This window comes from Myotis nattereri (assembly GCF_964212035.1).
Source record: "Myotis nattereri genome assembly, chromosome: 3".
In the NCBI taxonomy this organism is placed as follows: domain Eukaryota; kingdom Metazoa; phylum Chordata; class Mammalia; order Chiroptera; family Vespertilionidae; genus Myotis; species Myotis nattereri.
The window spans coordinates 121918417-121923436 of NC_138077.1; the positions used below are offsets into that span (position 1 = coordinate 121918417).

At 42.9% G+C, this 5020-nt stretch overlaps 1 pseudogene across 1 annotated transcript; it reads left to right on the top strand.

Annotated features, from left to right (window-relative positions):
• Positions 1–1877: 1877 nt before the first annotated feature.
• On the top strand, positions 1878–4497 carry LOC308515980 (protein SDA1 homolog; annotated as a pseudogene). Its single transcript has 2 exons — positions 1878–2249; positions 2862–4497. The product of its transcript is annotated as a protein SDA1 homolog (transcript).
• Positions 4498–5020: the final 523 nt, after the last annotated feature.

Here is a 5020-nt window from a genome sequence, read left to right on the forward strand (position 1 = left end):
GCTAATCTAGCCTTTGCCTGAGGCTATCCGGCAAATGCCTCTGTGCAGGGCTTGGGCAGGGCGGGTCCCAGGGCATCAACAGGTTGGGCAGAGTGAGCAGTTATGGCTGCTCTCAGTTCCGTCCCCAGAGGCTCTGCCTCTCAGTGTCGCAGCAACTGCTGCAAACCTCAGATAGAAAGCTGCCCTCGAATTCCAACCGATGCCAGACAGTCCCGCTTCTCCCATTTGAGTCTGGGTCCCCAGAGACTTGCCCGGAACTGGAGCTTAGAGTCTGAGACTTCCTCCCGATTGAAACAGACAACCACACCTTCAGCCGCCAGCCCACTCCGCACGCACCTCTGCACCTTTGTATTTTACTTCCACACTGTGCCTCCTCTGAGTCTCGGTATGCTTTTCTCTTTCCTTCTCGTTGTAGAATTTCCCCTTAGCCAGCCTTCCTGTGGTTCTGGGTGATGTCCGTTCCAACATTTAGTTGTATTTTTGAAGTGGTTGTGCAAGGCAGCAATCTCCGGTGTTTACCTATGCCGCCATCTTGGTTTCTCCCTGTATTTTTTTTTTATGTTTTGTTTATTTGTTTGTTTGTTTGTTGATGTTTTGTGTGTGTGTGTTTTTAGATGCTGATTTTATCCATACTACAAAGTTATAAACAGGACCAATAATAATTCTTCTGACATAGTGATAACTATTATGTTGGAGTAGCTTATCTTTTGTCATTCTCTTTCTTCCAGCATTGATTACTGATAGAGCACTCAAACAAGGATAACAGGGAATGAACATCTAATGCAGCATATTATATTTGGTTCAGGGCACAACACAATCTTGTTCTAGGAAGCATTAGGAAAATTTGGCTCAAATTTTAAGCCTGAGTGGTTTCCTATCCTCCCTCCCCCCTCTCCATTGGTTTGGAATAGATTCACCCACCAACTTACTCATGCAGTGAGAGGTGGCAGAGCTGGAACAGAGAAATGATGGTAGATTTCCTGCTGCCTTGAGAAGGTGGGGGATCTTTCTCACCAGGTGTGTTCATCACAAGGGAACTGAGGCAGATGAGACCCTGCAGAACCTGCGCACAGAGTGAAAAAAAAAATGAGGAGCCTTGTTCCTGCTTTTAGGCACTGTAACTCAGTGACTCCTCACCAATCACAGTCTGCTTCATCAAACTTCCTCCCTTGGAGTGAAGAAAGGTGTAGAGGTAGAAGTCAGAAGTTTCAATAAAAATTTCTCCAAGGAAGAAGAGGGAGGCTTGAACCAAAGTTCTGTCCATCCATGGGACCAAGAAAAAAAGTGGAGCAATAAGTATACCTAAGAAGAAATACTATCAGAAGAAACATGGTCTATTAGGAAGCAGATCAGGAGAGCAAAATGTATTCCATAAGGGTACAGAAAATCTGAAGTTATGACCCTGGTTATAATCTCAGAAAAGTTCCTTGTCCTCAATTACCTCACAATGAAATGGGGAGAAAATGCTTTCCCTCAACTTCCACTCCTCTCTCTCTAGTTTCAGAGCCTATGAAAACTAAGGCACAGGCCTCCCCTCAAAGAGCTAAGGTCTTAGGGTGCTGGAAAAATATTACTGTTTTCTGTTCTTTCTAAAAATTTGAAATCTGTGATCATTAAAAATATGATCTACCTCCTGATGAAGCCAGAGTTCCCTTTCAGTTATAATTTGCATGAATTTAAATAAACCAAGACACTATCTGGCTTTAATAGCCAAGATAGCACTGCCTGCTGAGCATTGCCAGGGAGGGGAGGGTTGTTTCTGGTCACACTCCATTCCCAGCCACAGCTGGGATGGTTGGTAGTTGCCAGCGATGTAGGTTTTTTAAAACTTCTCTGCATGGAGCCAATCAGCAGCCAATATGTCCAACTGAAACAACAAGCTTCCCAGCAACCTGAGCAGTTATAGAACCTGATCAAGTGGGACTGGCCTATGTGGAGGACTTTCTACAGCAGTATAATCACTACAAATCCGATGTGGAGAATTTCAGATTACAACCAAATAAATCCAGCAACGACTTGGCATAGCTGGTGATGTTTATGAAACAGATTGGTCACTGCTACCCAGAACATTTAAGTAATTTTCTTCAAGACTTGAAAGATCTTGTCTCCTACAATCACCCTGTCTTGTATCCAGTCTTCTAATGACATTTTGCAAAGCTTTGATCTTGCTTAGAAATAAGAATCTCATCAATACATCAAATTGCTAGAACTCTTCTTCGAACTTCTGTGTTGCCATGCTTCTGCGAAAGATTTTATACACGGACTGATATCAAGAATATAAATGCAGCCCTAGCCTGTTTGGCTCAGTGGATAGAGCATCGGTCTGTGGACTGAAGGGTCCCAGGTTTGATCAGGTCAAGGGCACATGCCTGGGTTGTGGGCTTAATCATGAGTAGGGGCATGCAGGAGGCAGCCATTCAATTATCCTCTCTCATCTTTGATGTTTCTCTCTCTCTCTCTCTCTCTCTCTCTCTCTCTCTCTCTCTCCCTCTCTAAAAATCAATAAAAATATCCTATATAATAAAAGGGTAATATGCAAATTAACCACCACTCCATCACAAAGATGGCGGCACCTATAGCCACAAGATGGCTGTATCCAGTCCTCTCAGCCCCATTGGAATCCCCCAGTCCTGGGGGGAGGGGGGCTGAGAGCAGGCAGCATGAGCAGCCTGGCAGAATGCTTGCTTCACCCCGCCGCGGAGGGCCTCTGGGCAGCTGGCACAGAGTGGCCAGGGGTAGGGGGCGGAAAGCTTACGTCATCACCCCAGTGACGAGGCAAGCATTGTGTGCCCAGCCGCGGATGAACCTCTGGGTTGCAGAGCGCCTCTGGGCAGTGGGCGTGGAGTGGCCAGGCCCCACAGAGAGCTACTGGCACATGGATTCATGCGCAGGGCTACTAGTATTTTATAAAAAGAATATAAATGCAAAGTACAAGAACAATAAAGTGAATGTAGTGTTGCAGAACTTCATATACACAATGTTAAAAGACAGCAATGCAACTGCAACCAAGATATCTTTGGATATGATAATTGAATTCTACAGAAGAAACATCTGGAATGATGCCAAAACTGTCCATGTGATCACAACGGCATGTGTCTCTAAGATCACCATGACACATGTTGCTGTTATGACATTCATCATTGGGAAGGTTGAAGAGGAGAAACATGACAGCGACTCAACATCTGAAGATGAGGGACCAAACAGCAAGAGACCTGCAGTGCAGTATGCCACAGGGAAGAAAAGCTTCAAACACAAGAAAAGGTTAGAAAAGGCTATGAAGGTGCGCAAGAAACAAAAGGAGAAGATAAAAAGTGGTGTCAAACTTTTTAGCTATTCACTTGATTCATGACCCCCAAGATTTTGCAGAAAAACTACTAAAGCAGCTAGAGAGCTCTAAGGAAAGGTTTGAAGTGAAGATGATGCTCTTTGACCTCATTTACAAATTGGTGGGAATACATAAGCTTTTTCTCTTCAACTTCTATCTCTTTGTGCAAAGTTTTCTGCAACCCACCAAATAGAAGTAAGAAAGATCCATCTGTTTGCTGCACAAGCATCGCATCACTTAGTATTCAATCATTGCTTATGGTTGTGGCCAACAATTTTGTTACCCATAAGAACTCTGGAGAAACCATGACAGTGGAACTCAATGCTATGACGGAGATAATAGCTCATCCTCTAGCTACGATAAAGAACTTCTCCAAGACCTGGCTCAGTATAAATCACACAAAGATAAGAATGTTATGATGTCTGCTAGAACTTTTATTCAGCTTGTCCGAACACCAAATCCTCAGGTGTTACAGAAGAAATTCTGGGGTAAGTCTACAGAGGCAGTAGTACAAAAATATGGAGAATAAGATGCTAAAATTTACATTCTAAGAATAGAAATTCTGGAAGTCAAAAAAGAAGAGAATGCTGAAAACGATGAACATGGGTGGGGAAGTGCCAGTCTTAGTGAAGAGGCTGATGAGGATGGTGATTGGGTTGACGTGCATCACTATTGCGATAAAGAACAGCAGGAAATCTCCAAGAAGCTGAACAGCATGTCCTCGGAGAAGTGGAAACCAGAGCTGTAGTCCTCAGCACCAGCCAACTCAGGAAGATATCCAGAAAATCTGGCCCAAATGAGGAAAGAACTCAACTCTGTCCCCGGGAAAACCCTAAAGAGGAAATGCATTGAAATAGACAGTGATAAAGATTTCAGGAGTGAGTTACTTTCTTTGGGACATTGAACACCTCGCCCTCATAAAAAGCAAAAGTCTGACAAGGAGACAAGACTAGCAACTGCAATAGCTGGAAAAACAGACTGAAAAGAATTTGTGAGGAAGAAAATGAAAATGAATCAATTTTTCAGTCCCACAAATAAAGAGAAGGGAAAAAAAGAACTTTATGATGATGCGCTATAATCATAATGTCCACTCAAAAAGTAAGCATTCCTTCCAAGAAAAGCAGTTGGCACTATGAGATGCACTTTTGAAAAAAAGAAAAAGAATGAAGTAACCCAGACAAGCAAGTTTTCCATTCCAAGGAGAATTTGTGTCATTACTCTGAAAATTAATAAATCAAGAATGTTTACATTAAAAAATAAATAAATCAACTAAGACATAAATTGAACCAAACATTACTATTGCTTTTTGTTTTGTTTGTTAGATTTTTGGTTAATTCTCACTTGAGGATATTTTTCCCATTGATTTTTAGACAGAGTGAAAGGTAGAGGGAGAGACAGAGAAAGACAAACATTGATGTGAGACACATAGATTGGTTGCCTCCCGCATGTGCCTGGACCGGTGGCTGGGGATTGAACCTTTCACGGATGTATATACTCTTGACTGGAATCAAACCCGGATTCCTTCAGTCCTTGGGCCAACGCTCCAACCATGGAGCCAAAACTGCTAGGGGTGCTACTGTTTTATTTATATCCTAAATTAAGAATCTTACTGGAGCCCAGCTTGTGTGCTCAGTGGTTGATTATTTACTTATGAACCAGGAGGTCATGGTTCGATTCCCAGTCAGGGCACATTCC